The following is a 22,564-nucleotide window of genomic DNA, read 5'->3' on the forward strand; positions in this document are numbered from 1 at the left end:
TGGATTAACTACTGTTGGGTAGGCGAACATATTCCCAGAATTTAGAGACAATGGAAAAACATGACTTTTTGAGTTGGGGCAGTTGAGGAATAATGCCCCATAACAAAATTGACTTTACATTAGATCTGAAAATTTACTTCGAACCCTTTTTTTCTCGCGAGAACGTAGCGCGCCCTATGCGTGCTCAAGATTGCGCACGAAGCGAAACGCAGGCTTCTAGTATCGAGAATTTCACAGTGTCGGATATCTTATGATTCGGCAATTTTCTGTTGGGAATCTTATTATTTGGAAATTTTTTATTTTAAATATTTTCTTTTTCAGGGATCAAAGCGTCGGGAATTATATTTTTAGGGATTTTTCGGCCGTCCCTAATTTGTTAGCTTTAAATTTTGTTTTTCAATCAAAAACTAAGAAAACTTATCTTTAGACCTTAACATTTTATTGAGTATCTTAATTCTAATACAGCGAAATTTCGCTTATTTTAAGTCTCGCTAGATTTATGTCCTTCGTACACGGTTATTTTAAGTGGCGCAGTTCAGGCAACCTCCCACGACGGTCTCTGTACGCTCACCTTCGCGTCAGTGGCTAATCAATTAAAAAAGAGGCCCGAACAGTGGGAAGCCCTCGTTGGTTTGAATTGAGCACTTTAACATGACCTCATGGGAATGCAGACTATTATTTTGAGAAAATAATCTAAATGTAATAGTACCATAAGTCACAAATATACGAATAATAATATTTGTCAAGTGTAGAATATATTTATCGATCATGTTCCATTCTTATATCGATTGTGGACCTTTCAATGTTACGAAATAAAATATCCAAAATTTCAGGTTAGTGTATCAGATCGGGTAATCTAACCTCAAATTTCGGACAGTTGATTGTATTTCATGGCACTGAAAGGTCGTCAATCGACAAAAGAATGGAACATGACTGGGAAAATACATTCTACATTTGAAAAATATTACTATTCGTATATTTATAATTTACTTTAAACTTTCAAGTTTAGACTATTTTCTCCAAAAAGGCGTATGCAGTCCGATGTCAAGAACTGTGCTAACTTTCCAGAGATTCCCACCTATCCTTGTATGATATACTTTGGAAGTATTAAAATCCAGACCTTCATAACTTACTTTTACGTTTAGAACATTTTCTACAAAAAGTTTTCTGCAGTCCCATCTCAAGAACTATGCTAACCTTCCTGGCATTACCACCTATCCTAGAATTGCCGCGACGTCATGCTATAAAACTCACAATTACGCGAAATATTTGAATCGTTTTTTTTATTCTACTATATTGATTTGTCGTATGTAAACAAAAATACTGAAAAAAAACACAAATATACATGATGGGAAAATGCACTAACGGACCGCGAAATTTTCAAATACGCAAGTCTGGGCTGTCTGAACCGTTTTAAGTTAGTGTGCATAATATTTCGCAATCCCGCATGTGGGTACCCGCGTACTGCGCCTTTCTACTATGCTACTGCTGTTTTTGAGGTATTAATTATGATAATATTGATTGATTTCAAATAGACTGCAGTTTTCGGAACATGCGCAGTTTGAAAAAATTTTCTTACTTGACAGGCACGGTAGAGGTGGGGACCCCTCCAGCTTTAAAGTTATCGAATCGTTACTTTTCGAGGCGCTTAAAACAATCGAGATTTCATCGTATTTTCCAATCAGTAATATAAATTATTTTTATACTTACCAGTCACATCAAAAGCGTGAGCTATTTCATGGCTAATTATAAATCCTACAACTCCGTATTGTACTGCTCTACATGATGTCTCATTTTTAAGAAGAGTAAAAAAGTATATTTTTAATAATAGGATTTAGAAATCATTTATATCAAATAAGGATAGTTATCAAAAACTTACATTGGTAAGCTGAGCCCAAAATGAGGTTTCAATAAGTTAGCTGCGGAAATAGCTAAAATGTATGTAAAATTATACAAATTTTATTGAAAAATCAGGCAAATGATTTTGATTTATTATTCCAATAACTTACTCAGCAGATTAGATTCCATTGAATAATAAGCGTTAGGTGTCAAAGGGTCAATGTATCACCTTCAAAAAAATAATTAGAATTACAAATATTTAATGAGAAGGAAAGATTTTTAAAAAATCAGAAAATGTATTAAGTACTTTTTTTTATTGTGTGGTTTTATTAATTCTGAAAGTGATTTCGTCATATTGAATTTGTTAAAACTTATTACATTCTCAATGTGATAAGGCCCAATCTGTAGCTAGAAGGAATAGAAATAAATTTATTAAAATTTCAAATACAAATTAGTTTAATTATTATTTTTAGTTATTGAAAATAATTTTACGTACATCTTTATAGTAATTTTTAACCACTGTTGAATTTGAATACCAAAATGGTTGGCCAATATCTGATGAGATGTGATCTAGTTATTAAACAGTTAGACTAACTGTATTGTTATTCAGCCATTCAGTATCTAAAATCTGATCCTTCATTTTATTCTTTATTTTGTGGAACATTTCTTTGGCATTTTTTAATCAGAAGACTCTTTATTAATGTAGAAATATCAATAAAATTTAAATTCTTATGATTTTGAAGATCAAAAGTCAAATTTTTAACTCTAAATCTTCTCAATTATAGAAATTTGTCTAAGTAAGTCATTTAAGCCATCAAAATTGCAGATTTGTTAATTGTAAAACTAAAAACTAAACTTATTTTTAATTTATATTTCCAAACTAAACATTGTATGATATAACATTGTAAAATTTGTATAATTTTTAATTGTAAATTTTCAAAATGAAAAACTCTTCGATTTTGAAGATTTGCAATTAAAAACTCTTCAATTTTAGATGTAACTAAAAAGTCCTAAAAGATAAGTTGCAAACCAAAAGTCAAGTTTTCAATTCTTACAACTTACAAAATTTTAATTCAAAATTGAAAATTATAAAATTTTGAAGGTTTACCTTTAAAAACTCTTTAGTTTTAACGAGGTATAAGTAAAAATCCTAAAATTTTGAAATTCTGGAAATTAAATGTCAAGTTTTCAATTTTTAATCTGTCAAATTGAATAAATTTGAAATGTTAATCATAAAAATTACAGACGTTTTTAATTGTAAATTCACAAATTTAAAAACTCTTCAATTTTAAAGATCTAAAATTTAATGTTTTGGAATTTTAAGAAGATACAATTGAAACATTTTTATCTGGAAAACATAGAATTACAAATTATTTAATTTTCAAGAATAACATCTCAAAGCTATCTATAATTTTGAACCTTTTTATTGAAACAGTTCAATTTGTAGGGGTTGCAATTGAAAATTCTTCAATTTTAAAAGTTTGTACTATAAAATGCTTCAATTGTGAAGATTTTTCTGAATTTAATGATTTTAAATATTAAAAGTTAAGAGTTTTAAACTTTTAATTTTTCAAATGAATGAAATTTCAAATGTAAATCATAAAAGTCCATTATATCACGGAATTCCCTCAATTTTATAAATTTCATTAATTCGCATAATTCTCTGAAATCTAAGAGCTTGAAAATAATCAAAAAAATTCGAAAGAATTCAAGAAAATCGCAAGATTTAAGGAATTAAGAGAATTTAAAGAATTTTAGAGCATTAAGAAAATTCAAGGAATTAATTTAATTCAAATAATTAAAGGTTTTCAGAGAATTTAGGGAATTCAAGAAACTTCGAAAATTCAGAATATTCCAAGAACTCTGGGCATTCAGAGAATTTCAAAGATTCCGAAACATTTAAGTAATTAAAAAAATTTAGAGAATTCTAACAAATTTAGGAATTCTGCATATTAAAAAAATTCAGGAAATTTGGAATATTTGAAAGGATTTTTACAAATTCATGGAACTTATGCATTTTATTGCAATTATTAATAAAAATTTACTTGTTTTTACTCATACTAATGTCAAAAGTCAAAAAGGTAATAGGCTTTTTCTTTATTTTAAGTATCTTATGCTGTAATAAAAAGAAATGATAAATTTATTAACAAAACAAAAAATAAAAAAACCTTACATATATTTGTTTTGAAAATATTAGTTTCAATTAAATTCAAATTATTATTAATAATAATAACTAATAGAATAACTAATGGAAGGGACATACTTGAAGACAAATTGTTTACTAATGCCATGTTTAAGAGGCATCTGAAATATGCAAATCTTCCATCTAAAAATTTCCATCATTTTGTATTAATTTGTTCATAATTATGAATTGAAAAATCATTTATATACCTATCTTTTTCTTCAGAATTGTAATTTTTTATTTTAGATGGAACAGAAATTTTATGATTAGAAGCCTCCAGTTCATAAATTATTTCCTCATTAATAAACTCAAAACGTTGATTTTGAATCTCCTTATTGACATACGGAAGCATAGCGATAATAAAATGTCAGTTGATACAATTGACTGCAAAAAAGCTATTATATGAAGGCGTAAACAATGAAATTTTTCAAGGCTAGCAGACCTAAAAATAAATGTTTATCTATAAATAAATAAATAAATCTTTACCAATAACTTTTTCGTCCATTCTTCGAAGTAAATTATCCAATTCTTGGATAAAATCTGGATCATAGACAATTATCATTTCTGAAGCATCAATTTTAATGTTAACTTCATTGAGTAGATCTTGAAATACTTGCAGCCAATGAATCTGAAATTGGACGTAAAACTCTCAGTATAGGTACAAAAATTTTATTATACCGAACTTTGAGTAAATAATGTTAGTTTACATTTGATTTGAAATTATATCTTTTTTTGAGTTCATGTAGCGTCTGTAATTCACAAATAGTCATGTGTCTACGTTTTGCCTCGTTTGTGGATGCAGCATTTATAATCTGGAGATCAATCAACAAATTTAATCCTACAATTATGATATTCAAAAAATATAATCCTTATATTATTATTTCTAAGCTTTAAATATGTAAACAATTTCAAAATAAATTTTTTTCGAACTTCTTAAATATTAAGTGTTGAAAATGTTTGAAACGATGATAAATGATTAATAATTTTAAATGAAAGTAAACGTTTGGAATAAATAAATATATATTGAGCGGTTTTAAAATAAAACATTTAATTCAAAAAAGTTAACGTTAATCAAGTAATGCATCATTTCTAAATAAAATCGTTTGAAATTTATTAACTGGAAATTGAAAGTATTTTAAGTTGAGAAATAGTTAATCAGAAGTTCTAAAAATTGTATCCTATCTGATACAAAGAGTTCAAAATTGAACACTTTTATTTTCAATTGAAAAATCTGGAAACTGAATGATTTCAGATCAAAATTTTGAAAATAGGTCAATTTAAAAACGTTAGGAAATAAATATTTTCACATTCGAAGTTTAAAAATCGGATCATTTAAAATTTTACAGAATTAAAAATGTATTAGTTTTAATAAAAACGTTCAAAATAGAATAATTCACCATTTAAATAATTTTCAATTATAAGCGTTTCAAATTTCAAATTAAAAACTAAATTTAATGCTCAAAATGCTAAGTTCCCGAAATTTTAGATTTTTTACCTGTTATTAATCAACAAAATTTCAACTTGCAAAACTATAAATCAGAAGCTCTCAAAATTGAAAAATTTCATAGTAAATTTATAAAAACTGGAACAAATCATTGGAAGAGAGTTGAAATGGTATCATATCTAATTTGAAGCGTTCAAAATTAATTAGTGTAATTTCGAATTGTAGAGTCTGGAAATAAAAAGATTTTAGATTTGAAACTTCTGAAAAACTTAATTTAAAAACGTTGAAATTTGAACAATTTCACATCACAATTTTTAAAATTGTATCATTTAAAATTCAAAGGAATTTAAATTGTATCATTTTAATCAAAAGCGTTTAAAATTTAATGTATTAAAATTTAAAACATTTAAATTGAAATAATTTTCAAATCGACGCGATTAAAATTGTATAATTTTAATCTGAAACCTGAGATGAATGTTTAAAATATAAAGATTCTGATATTTTAGAATTTTCAATTGCTATTAGATGCAAAAAATTCAAGATAAAAAACATTAAAACAGAACATCTCAAAATTGAAAAATTTTGTAATAAAATTTTAAAAACTAGACAAGTCATTATAAAAGAGTCGAAATCGCGTAGTTACTAATTCAAGCTTTAAAAATTAAGATGTTTCATTTCCAATTAAAGAATCTGGAAATTTAATGATTTGAGATTAAAATTACGAAAAGAAGAACATTTCAAAACCTAACAGATTAAACAATTTCAAATTATACTTTTTGAGAATTGGATTATTCAAAATTTAAAAGAATGAGAATCGTATTGTAAAAAATTTAACAATTTCAAATTATACTTTTTATGAATTGGCAATTTTATATTGAAAACCAAATTGAATGTTTTAAATTCAAAACTTGTATAATTGTAGAATTTTTTATTGTTATTAGATACAAAAGTTATAATTTAAGATCAAAATCGATGAAATAAGTTTTTCTAAGACCAAAGAATAAATTTATCGTTATTTTCAGAATTAAAAATGGAAACAAGTTCAGTTTTGAACTTTTAAAATGGAATTATTTTTTATGAAACTTTCAAAATAAGATAACTTTAAATCGAAACCATTGAAAATGAAAAAATGTGTACTACGAAAATTCAAAATTTAAACTAATCCAACTTACCTTAAAACTGAAAAAATATAATTGCAAAAAATTATGACATTTAATCTTTTTTATACTCAAACCCTTTCAAATTTTAATTATTTTGAGTTCAGCACGAAAACAGAGGTTTTAATTTTAGATATTTTCATATTTCAATCTATTTTGATTATAAACAACGCATTTTTTTATTTTAAAATCACTGAATTGCGTCCTCATAAAGTAAACTTTGTAGTTCTTCAAATTTCATATATTTTACAAATGCTTTAGTTAAAAGTTTTAATAATAACAGTATAAACTACAATAACAAAATATATAAAATAGAAAGAATAATATGATCAAGTTAAGTGTCCTAGTAATAGTGAACTCAATTTCCTTGCTCTTTATATAATTTGAATTGATTGAAAATCCACTTAATATCATATAATGCTCAAAATAAATATATTTTACCATTAAATGTTACTTTAAACATATTTTTTTATCAATGCATTTAAATTATAACAAAGTTCAATGATTTTGGGATTATTGCGATTACTGCAAAGTTTGCCTTAATTAAATTATTTTTATTTTGTAAATCAGTTTCCTTTAAGCAATTTTGCAATAAAAATTGTACCTGCCTAAGTAAATCTTCAAAAGCCGTCATCTCTTTAATATCACCAATCAATTGACTTCTGTTGATTTCGGTGAAGCCTTGAGATTTTGCAAATTTTAATGCAATCCATCCAATACATTTTTCATAAGAGGTTAATTCATTAAATTTTATATCAGTATTTATTTTTCTTTTCCAAAGAAGATCATAGGCTGTATTTGGGGTTGTGAGCTTTCAAAAATTATAATCCCGATGTACTGACATAAAAAATGAATTACAATGCAATTTAAAAAAACTTACATGCAGAACATTAACATCAGTATTTTGAAGATCATTAGATACTCGAATGGAAAACATTGCACGTTTATTTCCAAGTTTACTGTAATAATTATCAACATCCTGCCATGTGAAATTTAGAGAATTATTTTTCAAATAATTTTTTGTTAATGGCCAGCCACCAATTTGGTCAATTTTCTTTATTAAATGTTCAATTCCATTTTTTTCTATAGTGTCTATATAATTTTATGAATAATTAATTCGTTAATCAATTTCTTTGATACGTTGAATAGTTATTTAATAACATAAAAGACATACCAATATCCATGCATGCCTTGAACCACTTTTTTCTGTTTTAAGAAATTCATCGTCTTCGATTAGGGGAACTGACTCTAAAATATCTGCCAAATTATATTTATTTCCATCAAGAACAATATTTGTACAAATATTAGTAGTATACCTACAAGATAACGGAGAGCATGGTTCTGTTTCGAGGTAACCTTCGGTAAACCAGCGACTGGTAATTTACCGACAGACAGATACCGAATAGGAACCTACATTACCAACCAATGAGGTGAAGATGTTTATTTAATTTAGCCAATAAGTAGAAATCCAGTTTACCTTCAGTCGGTGAAGTTGAATCTAGACGAACTTCAGTCGGTAAAGGAGGAATCTGAGAGAGATTCTTGCTACAGTCACTGATGTAGGCTTCTACATCAACGACAAAGACCTAAGGGTCGCATGTATATTGCGCATTGAGTTAGTGGAAAATCCAAGTTCTAGAATTTTTTAGGATCTATTCCCGATTTTTAAATTGACAACCTCAGGTAATCCAGATCTCTATTTTGCCGACTGAAGCCAATGAAAAGATCTAACTTACCTTTGGTCGGTAAAACAGATCTCTCCTATATTATCAGCTGGTAATATAGGTGCCTTCTAGTTATTTGATTAGGCATTAGACACAAACCATTATCGCCTCTCGAAAAATGACCAGTGGCTGGTTTACTGTCGTTTAGTTTGGAACAAAAGCGTGGCCACACTCTCCTAGGTATAGGTACTACTAACGTTGACAACGCAAAAATAGTGACTGTGAATTATCTTATAAAGTAGAAGTTTTCATGGTTTTTTTGCCAATTTCAACAGGATGATTTAAAGACCAAAATCCACAAGCGTATTCAAAAAAATCCATACACGGGTCCATGGACTTATTCAATCCATCCAAAATAAGTTGCGCCAGTAAAAATTGTGCACGATTTTACTATTTTTTGACCGAAGGACTTATTTTTCTTAACATTTTTCGTACAAGTTTTTTTACGCTCCGCAATAGATTGCATTTCTATTAGTTTTTGTATTTAGTGTTTTAAGGTCTATATTTGTTTCATCAAGACGAAAAACCCATTTTCGAAAGTTTGCAAATAAGTCCTTCGTAGTTTTGTTATGAAATATTCCATGAATTGACGTCTCAGATGTAGGCGAAATTATTAAACTCAAGCTAAAACAATTGTATTGTTATAAAAAATCTGCAGTTATCAACAAATATAAAAAGTTCGTTTTTATAAAAAAAAAACTGGAAAGAATAATTTTTTAAATTGTACTTACAAAAGAATTAGTTGTTGCATTTTTAGTCGGAAATATCAAAATGTCACAATTTTTATTTTCATATTTCCAATTCCCTGGTTATATTTTTATGTTTAATATTGAGCAACTACCTAAATAAATATTTAAATAGATTTAGCGTACTAACTATATTTATTGTAAATTGCACATTTTTTCAAATTCACGTGTCCACCCAAGACCGATTTTTGGAAGAACTAACATTGCGAGGGGAAGTGAGTTCTGATAATTATTGATATGAGCCACTATTATCCAGTTCATATATTCATATGATAATAACAAATAGGAAGCTGTCAAAAGATACTAATGAACGTACAAGTTGATTATGTAACATGCGTAACTGTAAATTATTTGGAACTTTGTAGAAGAATATTTTATTCATTTGCCAAAAAATTTTCCAAAACTTACACTAGTTTTTTATTCTTTTAGCTATCAATTTGAAATTGTTTGCTTTGCAGTTAAAAACAATAGGACCACTTAATGGTTGATCGAAATCGCTATTCTGACCCCCCCCCCCCCTTATAAGTCAAACGTTTTTCTTCGGTTTCATTTGATAAGTGCCTAAAATAAAACATGAAAAATAAAATATTTCACCAGCCTTTACAGTCCAAATGATGCAATATGAAACGCTTAAAATTTCATGTAGAAATATATTGAATTTTCAAAAAGAGTTCAATTTTTTCCCCCAAAAACATGAATTTTTAATAAAGCAGGACGAATGTTTAACAAAGAAATTGAATTTACGCACAAAGAATGATAATTTTCTATTGAACAGTTGAATTTTCAAACCGAAAATATAAAGTTTTAACAAATTGATTCGACTATCAACAAAATAGTTTAAGTTTTACCTATAAGCTATCAGTTTTTGATCAAAAAAGAAATAGTTAAATTATAATTTTAAAAAGTTAACTTTCAAAGAACAAAGAAAAACAAATCTTCAACAAAATATTATTAAAATATTTAATCAATAAAATGATTACTCAACAAAGTTATTCAACTTTAACCTGTTTCGTTAAATTTTTAACAACAACAACAACAATTCTCACTGGAAAAATTAGAATTTTCAACTAAAAACAATTAATTCTCAAACAAAAATGAAATATTACAGTTTTCTTTGAAAAAAAATAATTTAAAAAAAAAGAAAAAAAAGAAGAGTTTTCAGCCAAAAAGACGTATTTCCAGGCAGGAGGGATGAATTTCCTATAAAAAATTTAATAAGCGGTTGAATTTTCTGAAGTGAACATGACGATTAAAAACTCTTTCATTTTTTAACCTACCTATAAATCTTCAAGCTTAAACTAAAAAATGTTGTATTTTTAACAAAACAGTTAAATTTTTATGACGAGTTTTATATAAAACGGATAAAAATGCCACATAAAATTACTAATAAAAAAAATGTCAAAAAAAGTTCGTCTTCAACCAAGTAGTTAAATTTTTAACTTAGAAGATCAATTTTCAGCCAAAAATGGAATAGGGAAATTTTCAGTTCAAAAAATTAATTTTAACCAAATTGAAAACTAATTTTCAATAAAATAGGAGATAGGTCTTCAACCTACTAAATAGTTACATTGACAGTTACAAAAATTAATTTCAAAATAATGTTAATTTTCAACCAAGTGTTTGATTTTTTTTTACTAAAGTAGTTTAACTATCAACCAAGAAGTGGGATTCTTAATCAAGAAGATTAGTTTTCTACGATAAAAGCCAAATTAACAACAAAATATATACAAAAAAATACGAATTTTGAACAACATAAAATTCATCTTATTTTTTTCTTTTTAATAAATTAATCTCTTTAAATGGAAATTTAGCTATTTTATTTTTATTTGGAAATTGATATTTTTTAGATGAAAGTTCCACTATTTGTTGCAAATGTTTGTATTTTTTGTTAATTGGGATTTTATGGAAGAAAACTATTCTTCTTGATTAAAAATTTAATTAATTGGTTAATAGTTCAACTACTTTGTTGAATGTTAAATCTTCAATCAATAAAATGAATGCGCAACGAAATAATGTATCTTTTAACCAATTAGTTGAATTTTCAACGAAAAAAAGTTATTTCTAAATGAAAAATTTTTAAGGGAAAAAATTAGTTTTCAAACAACAAGAAAGGAAAAGAACTTTTAACAAAATTAATTAAACAGAATTAATTGTCAACGAAAATAATTGAATTTTCTTATAAGATTTTATTGATTCAGTTTTCATTAGAGTGAAGAAAAAAAAACTAGAAAAGGGGGAAAAAGAGGAATTCTTTAAAAAAATGGTTGAAAGAGAGTATTTAGTATGTTTTATTTATATAATTAATTCATCATTTTTAAGGAATTGTTAAGCTCAGAATATATTTATAAATGAATAAAATTAGAGTAAGTACAGAATTTAATTTTTTATTAATTTAAAAAATGACAAGATTATTAATGAACAACAGTATACAAATTTTACAGCTTATTTTGTAAACTAATGAATTTTCCGTAAATAACTTACAATTTTGTAAGAATCTGAATATGTAATGCATTTTTATTTTTCCTATTTAAATTCACCAATTTTTTCTTTAAAAAAATATTATTCTCAAGAGCATGCTGCTTATAATTTGGCTAAAATTTATGTTGACTTTGACATATAACGAGAAATATATAAGAGTAAGAAATCGTAGGTGTATTGCACATAAATTACTATTTTGTCAAAAGGTTTCCTTGAAGATGTGACAATAGTCTTTATTGCATCAGTAGATGCATATTATGTTACTTCGGTTTAATGTTTACTTAACAAGAGAAGTGCAAAATTTTGCGAGTTTGAAACTAATTGGACGAAAATTCTATTTTGTTTTGTTTAAGTCTTAAATTGGATTATTTTAGTTGAAAAAGACGATAAAATTAAAAAGTTACAAATTATAACTCGAATTTGCCTTGACATTTTTCCAGGGTAGAGGAAAATTGCAAAAAACCACCTCTCGAGCTGACCCGGTTTTTCGACAGTCAATTTTGAATATAAATATTTGACCCTATCCGTCGAATTCACATCCAGGTGAAAAATTTATATATAACTTATTTTTAGTGAACAAAACACTGATATTTTTCATTTGTTTTATGGATACAAATTTATAAAATGAATTTAAAATATCATTGTCTTGTCCACTATATATAAACTATATGTAACTTTTTCACTTGGGCACAATCATCCTCGGCGTCAAACTTCCCGCTCAAAATTATTAAAACGCAGCGAATACACAACCCGGTCTTACATCGCAGATGATCACCCATCCGAGTGTTATCCGCGATCAAAATTGGTTTGAACTGACTGTTCTTTAAAAAATTAACATTTGAGTACAATTTTTTTTTGCCTGAAATATTTGTTTATTCGATTTTTATGCAAAGTCGTATTATAACATTTTTAACAAATGTTTTTAATAGAAAATTCATTTTTATCTCTTGAATGTTCAACTGTTGACAATTGAAAAGTTGAAAATGCGTAATTTTCAATAGAAAGACAATCTTCTTTGTTGAAAATTAATGTACTTTGTAGGATATTCAACAATTTTGTTAAAAACTCATCTTGTGGTTAAAAATTCACCTTTTGTATTGAACTTATATTTTATTAGCAGAAAATTCAACTACTACATTAAAAATTCTTTTAACTATTTTGTTGATTTTTTTTTAAATTCTACTGATATATTTTTATTGTAAATTTATCTTTTTTAGTTGATAATCCAACTAGAAATATGAAAATTAATTTATTTTGTAAAAAATTTGTCGTTATTATTAGAAAATTAATCTTATTGCTTGAAAATTCAAATACCTATTCAATTTGGGTTGAAATTTAACCATTCTGTTGAAAAATCCTTGTCTTTTATCGAAAATTTATTTTTTAACTGTAAATTTAACTATTCCAGTTGTAGATTATACATTTTAATTGAAGATTCATCTCCTTGATAAAAAATTCGACTACATTTTGAATAATTAATTTTTTAATCTGAAACTGTATTTCATTCTTAGTTCAAAATATACATTTTTTAGTTGAAAATGCAACTGTTTGGATAAAAATGATTATTTTCTCATGTATTTTTTGTTGTTGAAAATTCGCCTTTTTTTGCAAAAAATTATTTTTTCCAACTAAAAATAATACTTTTAATTCAAAATTAAACTACTTGGTGAAAAATTAATTTACTTTTTAAACAATTTAACAATTAAAAAAAAAATTTCTTAAAAGTTCAACCCTTTTTGTTGAACATTCACCTTTTTGCGTAAAAGAATGCGACTAGCTAGTTATGGATTCAATTATTCAGTTGAACATAATTAACGCTTTTTCTTTCTTTTTATAAAGAATCTTTTTTGGTTGAATAGTTAGATATTCGGTTGAAAGCCGGTCTTTTTGGTTCAAGATTCTTTTATTTTGTTGAAAGTTTGTCGTTTTTGATTGATTTCTACGATTTTCCTATTTAGAATTCAAATTTTTCTTGGCTGAGATTGCATTGTCATTTGGTTAAACATTTATTTTTTTAATTTAAATTTTACTTCAAGGTTAAGATTCCTGATTCTATTGAAAATTAATTTCTTTCCCTGAATATCTATTTTTTAACTGCACATTTAACTACTTCATTTATTGTATAAGATCAGAAAGAACCGGACTGTATCGAATAGTGTCAGATAGAATCGGATAGTATAGAGTCATTTATAGTATCGAATAGGATCAAATAAAATATGAAAGAATCTAATAGCATAGGGTCTGATTAGATCATCTAGAATCGAATTAGGTTGGATAGGGTGGGATAGAATAGGGTCGAATAGTATCGAATTAAATCAGATAGAATCTGACATAAATACATATGAAGACAAAACAAAATACATTTCTTATTGATATAAACAAATGCGCAGTTTGAGCAATTTTTGAGTGTTTGAAGTACTTTTTTTAAAGTGCTTTGTTTGACTTGGGAGTGATGTTCCAATAAACTATATTGTCATTTCATAACAATTTTATGATTGTTATAAACAAATTATATAAACAAATGCACATTTTGAGCAATTTTTAAGTGTTTCAGTTAATTTTTTTAACGTACTTTGTTTTTCTTTACAAGTGATACTTTGGAAACTATATTGTAATTTAATGACAAATGTTAATATTATAAGCAAATTTTATAAACAAATGCTCAGTTTGAGCAATTTTTGAGTGTTTGAGGTACTTTTTTTAATATGCTTTATTTGATGTGACAGTGATGTTTCCATAAACTATATTGCCATTTCATAATAATTTTGTGATTATTATAAACAAATTTTATAAACAAATGCACATTTTAAGTAATTTTTAAGAGTTTTAGCTACTTTTTTTTAATCGTACTTCTTTAGTCTTACTAATGATATTTTTCTCAATTATATTGTCCTTGCATGACAAATGTGATTGTTATAAACGAATTTTATAAACAAATTGCGCAGTATGAGCAATTTTTTAGTGCTTCAGTTACTTTTTTTGGTAAGCGTGCTTTATTGGGCTTATCAATATTACATTAATACAGTTTGGTGCGATCATATAATAAATATCAAAAGGATCCTAGTTTTCTTTAACTAATAACTCCTGAGCTTCTGGGTCTACTTTCTATCCTAATTTTGTATGCGAAATTTCTTTTTTCTAGCTATGACTGGATCAGATAAGATAAACAATTTGTGATTCAAGTTTTTGTTTGTTACTCTTAAAAATCTCCCAAACTGTGAATTTTTTAAGTAAAATTTGCTTATAACAATGACATTTGTCATTAAATGACAATATTGTTTAGAAAAGTATTACTAGAAAGACTAACAAAGTACGTTAAAAAAATTCACTAAAACTCTTAAAAACTATACAAACTGCGGATTTGTTTATAAAATTTGTTTATAACTATAAGACATATATTCCGTTTTGTCTTCATGTGTTTTTATGTTACATTAAATTGGATTAAAAACGAAAATCGCTTGAGAAATATTCAAAATCACTCAAAAATCACCTATCATTGTTTATAACAATACAATTGTTCATGAAGATTTACTAATTTATAATAAACTATTAACTTATGTTTCACGAACGTTTATTTATTGATTGAACACTAATATCAATCATTTTGAATTAATTGCGTGTTATTATAGTAACAATATCTTAAATTTTACAATTTTTGTCAACTTTGTGTAGAAATAACGTAAAAAATATATTTTTTTTTAATCGGCCTCGAGTGATCTCTTTAGAATTTAGTTAACTTTAATATTTTCGTCATTTTGCCCCACTGCGTGTCGCCTATTTTGAAATTTTTTCTCCATTCAGGGAAGCTTTAATTCATCTTTCTTTAGAATTCGATCACGCTCTGATTCTCTTATTCTCTCATTTTCTTATTCTCTCATTCTCTTGTCCCCTCTTTCTTTTTCACTGACGTCTTGACTCTCAGATTCTTCTTCTTCATGATCTTCTTCTTCTTCCTCTTTCCCTCTCTGTCTCTCTTTTACTATTTTTTCGTTCTCTCAATCTCGAGGGTAGTGGGACGCGTTTGTGAAGCGAGGGAGCGAGCCAGCGAAGTCGGGTGAAAACGGATATCGCAGTCGCTGTGGTACTTTTGAAGGCAGCGCATCTTGAGGAATACTTGGGACAATAACTGAGCTTAGGTACGGGCTAATAAGCCAATCCTCTTTATATACCTGCATCTGCACCTCTCAGTGATTGATGTGTACACGTGACATTGAACATTGCGCAAAAATTCATTTTGGCTTCATTAGCCATGCATGCTGACTGACCCTTGACACGAAAAAACTATTGCAAATTAAGTGACGTCGATTATTATTATTATAAGCCCCAAACGGATGTGTGCTAATCAATCGCCATTGATCGATGTCCTACCTCGGGATGATATATGCGATATTGCTTCTCGATAGCCTAACCATACACACAACAGTCAACTTGCAGTGCCTACTTTTCATTCTTATTCCTCATTAATACAATTCATAATAATAACAAAGTCAAAATAAAATAATTCATTACAGAAAATGAAAAATGTGTGTTTGAGTGTATAAAGTGTCGAGAAAACATGATTTGAAGATTCATGGACTCTAATAATTACGGATTACTAAGTGACATTTTTATCCCTCATTCAAATTCAGTTCTTATTGTTTTAATGATTATTTGTGAAATCGGTGTTTATGCAGTTAAAGTGGAAAATAATATTATTGATTCTTTTTTTATTTATTTTAAGTACAATCTTATTAATTGCGTAATTATTGAGAATCAAAGAATTGTAGAAGCTTAATATAACTAACTCCCAGATAATACTTGAAATTTACCAAAACTGAATTTTGAAGTTGAATTATTGTTAAGACTTCAAACCTTTTCACAAAATTGAGTGTAAATCGAGATTTTGGGTTCACTATTGCTTAAATGACGTGTACGAAAATAAATTCGAGTGGACAATGTCTCCGGAGGACGAAAACGAGATACGGATAATTATATTTTGTAACTGATATTGGTGATTTAAAACAGTGTCTGGCAGCTAAATTTGGTGGTCTCTGGCCCCAATTGCATCGCGTTCGTTAACTTGTTACGCAACGAAAAGCACTGGCGTAGCGAGTCATTTAAATTGTTCCTCCCCATTAACAATAAAATCTCACCCAGATTATTTTAGAATCTTCTTTTATCAGAATAAATAAAAATACGATTTTTCTCTACAAATTAACTTAAACGAAAAAGAACCAAAAATAGTTATTTATCTCTTGAGGATAATTATTTTAAAAATTTGATTTATTACAAAAAATTTAGAAGACAAATATTCTGTTATGGACATGTCTTGATTCCGTATCTAAGTCATTCTTGAATTAAAAATTGGACCTATATCTGATTAAATAAGTTTTGATTAACTGTTCGTAAAGCTATTTTCCAGTTAATTATTTTTTTGATACTATAATTTATTGTGTGAAATTTCGAAAAGAAAAAATTTGCTTAGATATTATGGCAAGTTGGCTGGGAGCTGTGACTCAGAAACTAAAAGCGTTAGCATATCTCAAATAACTCGCTGCCGCTTTTAAGTGCCTGGCGTGACACTGAACTGTTCCACTGGCTTCCTCACAAGTCCTTTAAAATAGGACTAACCTGAGCAGATTGTTCTACTGTTTATGTACCACCAGGTCAAATACAGGTTTCCGGGATTATTGGACTCTCAAATAAAAATTAATTTCTTTTTATTATTTATTTCATAAACATTGAGAAACAAATTTGGTTTGAAAAACTAAATGGTTGCTATGTAAAAACAATGTTTTTTATTGCCATATTAACAATCTGGTTCTTTCAACATTTTGTTATACTAAAACTTCGATTTTGTTAAATCAAGACATTTTTTGTTATATCAACAAAAGATCTGTTGAAAGAAAGATGAATTTGTTGGGACGACAAAAACTTTTTATTTGCGTCTGTACCAACTAAAAATCGATGTTTAGATATAAATAAATAAAGTAGGTCAAATGATGTATTTTGAGTGATTGACCTAATTTTTTTTATTGTTACAAAAGTAAAATTATACATAAAATTACAAAAAAGTCGCATGGAATCTCGAAGAAATTTTACAAAAAATTGCATCCAATTTTTAAGATAAAATAAGTATTATCCGACACGAAATAATCGAAATAATAGCATGATCAGTTTAGAAATATAGGGCACATCAGTTGGATTGATTTTCAAATCTTTTTTACACAATCAATATACGCTTTAAACTTGAAACAATTTTCAACAATAGTAATTCAGTTTAAAATATTTCAAATTTGGGCCTAAAATATTTATTTCTGAACTCTTAAACTTATCAAATTAGATTGTTTTCAAACGAAAAACGTTTATAATTTACATTATTTTGAACTCTTTAGACCTGAAATTACTAAGAAACAAAGGCTTTCAATTTAAGACTATATCATTTAAATCAATTTGCTTTTCAATATTTGAATTTTAAATTAATCTATTTTAAACCTTTTCGATTTGAAAATGTCCGAATCTTAAGGCTTGTAGTTTCAAAAAATTAAAATCCTAAATACGAATTTACGTGACTAGAAATTCTTTAATTTCAAATCCTATTCTAATTTAAAATTTTTATTTTAAAGGCTTTATTGTAATAAAATTCAAACAAAACATAGAAAACTTCTGAGAAAACGCAATTCAAATTTTTTTAACAAAAGTTGAAAAAATAAAAAAAGTCGCACGATCTAAACACTGCATTTGAAATATTCAGAAATAGTCCTTTCATTCAATCAATAAGACTTATGAGTTTGTTAATCTATACATTAATTTTTAAAAATAAAATATTTAATTGCTTTAAAAATAAAGTTCAAAATCTAACAAAGATTTGACCTAGAATTCGGTGATTAAAAAAGGGTGAAAAATTAACTTAAAAGAACTAATAAAATTAATAGTATATCCTCACATTTATTTATAATGCCGAAGAATATTAACATTAACTATAACAGTAATAGTAATCGATTTATAATAAATTTTGACTGATCGACCAAAATTGCATTGTAATGAAAAAAATTGTGAAGTTGAGAAAATAACACTAAACTGAAAACTGTAAAAAACATTTAGTCTCCTATACAATTTTGAAAAGAGCGATGAAAATTTTTTAAAAAAAATTAATAGAACGTAATACAATTTGGACAGATACATAATAGACCAATTGTTACAGGTTGTAGATTTTATTCTCTGTTTCGAAATGTACATATATTACAGAACCTCTTTGTTATGAGCTAAAAATGCTAATGCCAAAGAGAAGTAATTGTTGCATTGTCACGCTCAATTCGCTTAAGTGTTTTTGGCTCCAGTTTCTAGTTTATTATTAAAACTGATTGATATATTATATGTATTCAAATATTTGACATGTTCAAGAAATGCTTTATTTGCTGAGTTTGTTGAGACTGAACAAAATTATTTTTAGTTTTGTTTCGGTCTGTAATGTTTAAAACAGGTGTTGAAAGTTCCTCGAAAATTCATCAAGAAATTTCTTCGCAGACAGAAAGCTTATTCTGAAATAGATTTTCATCCGTGGGAAGGGACACCATCTTCTTGACACAATATAAAATTTTTGTTTCTCCGCAATGTCCACGTCAGCACTTTTATTTTTAACTCATTTCCGCTTGTGAAACGAACACAGCGAAATCCATTTGAAATATTTTTCTATATTAGTTTTTAAATATTTATTTTATTTTAACAATGCTGAACTTTTGAGTGTCATACAAAGTCCAAGAATCAATACTTTGTAGTAATCTTTTAATGAAAAATTGCAATAAATTGAAAGTGTTCTATGTAGTCTGAATATTTGTTTAAAGAAGAAAAATTTTTCGTTTAAGTTTTATAGTAGCTAAACAGTTTGTTCACCAAAATTTTTTGGTGCAATTTTCTAGTGAAAAATTGTTTAGATTTCCTTTTGCGTTATTACCTGTGTTTTCCCACGCGATTTTGTCATTGTTTACGTATATTTTTGAGATAGCGTCATAAATTTTCAATGTAAGAAGATAATTTCAGTGAAGCTTTCTTGGACTCAGGTCGTTGAGATATCTGACGTTTCCCCTGCGTCATAATTTAGATTTAAAGTTTACGTATGTTTAACGTCATCGTGGATAAAGTAGACATAAATAAGTAAATTGTTATAGTATCTAAATACCATAAAAGTTTGTTTGCAATTCAAATATAATTTTATTACAAAATATAAGTAATAAAAAAGAATAAGATTATTTTTAAAAAGATCATGAGAATTTCTCATGACTTACAATTGATTTGGATTAAATTTATCGAAATTTCTCTGGATTTAAGGAACTAAATAGGCAAATACCGCAAAAAGATAGGGACATTAATAAATAGCAATAATAAAATATGTAAAAAAAAAATAGAAATTGGCTCATTTATAGCAATTTTTATTTTGTCGTTTTGCCCTTCATGGTAGGCACTATTCAGTTCGTAAAAATTTAATAAATGTTTTTCAGAGTTTTGTTTATGAAATAGGAATAGGATAATAAGATTTCTGAATTTGAAGTAATTTGAAGCTTCGCTCGTTCGTTATCCTTTATAACATAAACAAACTTGATGAAATATAAATTTACCTATATTTTCTATAATTTTCAATATTTTTTAATGCGACTTGGTACACAAAACTTGTACGAGATTGTGGAATAATAAAATAAATCGAAAATTTTACGTGCCCACTTCAGAAAATATGGTCTAAATGTCGACATACAGACAACTTTAGGGTATGACAATTTAAATATTTCTTTTCTACTCTAATATGCATTCTTCTTATCATAGAATAGTGTTATTGAAATTTGACCATAAATTAGTTTTTATAAGCTATAATAAATTGTTATCGGTAAATGAATCAACTATTTAATAGGAGCCAATAAATCTATTGTTTACATCAATGGCATGCATCTGTATGTCACTTGGCAAACCACGAATTTGCTCATGTCGTAGATGCTGTAATGCTACGCTGACGATTGATGATTGTAAACTTGCCAAAATCATGAGAGACTTTCCACTTCAAATGAAATGAAAGCGTAAAATGTGTCTGATTTTTATAGCAGATTGTTTACAGTTGTTGACAATAATTTACAGTGAAATTTTAAACTTTCGGATATGTGATTTTGTAACTTTACACTTCCACTTTCGGGAACTCCATTGTTTTTTTACATTGCTGTAATAATTGAAATTGCAAAAAGTATAATCGACGTGAATTTCAAAAAAGTATAAATGCAAGTAAAAGAGTTACATAATCAGCCCAAATATCAAATGTGAAAAAATATTTTTCAGCAGAATAAATTAAAAAATCTCTTATCTTTGCGTTTTAATCAATAAAAGAAACAAAGGAAAAACTTGAAATCTAATATTTGATGAGTCGTACTAATAAAAATAATGTAATTTGCTTAAAAAGTTAATGTCTATTTAAATGTATGTTAAAAAAATAAAAATCACGTAAAATAATAATTAATATTACAATAAAAAAATCTTAAACTTATCTCGAGAAACTCTTTTTGAAGCTTATTTATATTTATAAAATAGGTTCTCAGCTTCGAATGACCTTGAAATGAGTGAATGTACTTTACATAATTAGTTCGGAAATGACAAAGAAATGAAATGAATATTGGATTGAATAAAGATCAAAAATGCTCAAATTGATGAATTAGGCTTGAAATTAGTAAAATTATGGGAATGCCTTAAAAATCGGAGAAAAAGCTAAATGTGCTTTTCATCTGGTCCTGCGAGCTACGTTCGACGGTTTGCCCCGTGCCAGTTCGATTCACGGGCACAAATTTAGATACAATCTATTTTTGCGTGGCACATAGCCCGCTCGCTCTAGTTTTAACATTTCCTCGGACACAAATCTCCCGCGCGTCTCAATTTCCTATTACAATTGCCATAATCAACTTGATAAGGCCTGAAGATTATTCACTTTTTTAATGGAAAATGCTAATTTCATTGGTTTTTAATTTAAAATCAGAAAAATTTTCCAGTACGGGGTGGAAAACTATTCATATAGACATATAAATATTGTACGTTTTGTTACGCAAATGAAACTATTTTTCACATCAATATTTTTATTATTACATGCAGTTCATAAAAAAAAGCCATAGATATACATGTATTGTCTACTTACAAAAAAATAGAAAGAAAAATTACAATTAAATCAAGGAGAAATGCAAATACAAGATTCAGTTCCTAATTGGAATGAATATTAATATCAGTAAGTTTAGATATTATTTTGTACTTTTTTATAAAGACAAGCGAACATTTGTTTAAATCGTACCAAAATGAAAGAACACGTCACCAAAAAAACGTTGCAACACGATCTTTGCTTATATTTAAAATGAATGTACAGAATGTATTTTAAAGTTTTTATTAGTTTATGATTTTTCTGCGTTTTTTTGTGCAAAGTCCATGACCTTGTTCCTAAACTCTGACATATTGTGGTGTTCAGCAATTGCGAGGACGTCGAAAGCTTGCTGAATGTCTTTTACGGATTTGGCTATTTCTTTCATACAAATTAGTTTTAGATTTTCCAGTGCATACTTATTTGCGGCCGCAAGCAGTTTTTTTGCTTGTCCTTCTTTCAAATCTTCGACCATATCAGTATAAATAAATTGCAACAAATTCTCGACGATTTCCGGCTCAGTCGGTTATTTCAATTTCATTTCTCTCTGATTCTTTCATTTTATGTTCAAACATGGCAACAGTTTGTGTGTTAAAAACTCTTTGTCTTGACAGATAATTTTCACATCGGTTAAAACCTGGTTTTTGTATAGCAAAATCAAGTCTTTTGTTATTTTGCTTTTCGGATTACCGACTTCCAAAGGAACGAACATATTATTTTTTCTCGTCATTTGACAAAAAAGGTAGCAATACGTATGATCATTACGGTATTTAATCGGCAACGAAAAATAAAAAATTTATTCTTCTCTGATGTCTTCCATGTTTAAATCTTCCAAAAAAGTAAAATTTGTTGATTCGTA

General features: G+C 27.2%; 1 protein-coding gene across 2 annotated transcripts in view; it reads left to right on the top strand.

The window, feature by feature from the left end:
• The first annotated feature begins 15,578 nt into the window (after positions 1–15,578).
• Positions 15,579–22,564, top strand: part of LOC117168044 — a 95,585-nt gene continuing 88,599 nt past the window's right edge. For both annotated transcript variants that reach the window (XM_033353385.1, XM_033353384.1), the window contains exon 1: positions 15,579–15,706. The gene's annotated coding sequence lies outside the window, so the exon portion shown is untranslated. The remainder of the gene's footprint in view (positions 15,707–22,564) is intronic.

Source organism: Belonocnema kinseyi, chromosome 2, assembly GCF_010883055.1.
Source record: "Belonocnema kinseyi isolate 2016_QV_RU_SX_M_011 chromosome 2, B_treatae_v1, whole genome shotgun sequence".
Classification (NCBI taxonomy): Eukaryota; Metazoa; Arthropoda; class Insecta; order Hymenoptera; family Cynipidae; genus Belonocnema; species Belonocnema kinseyi.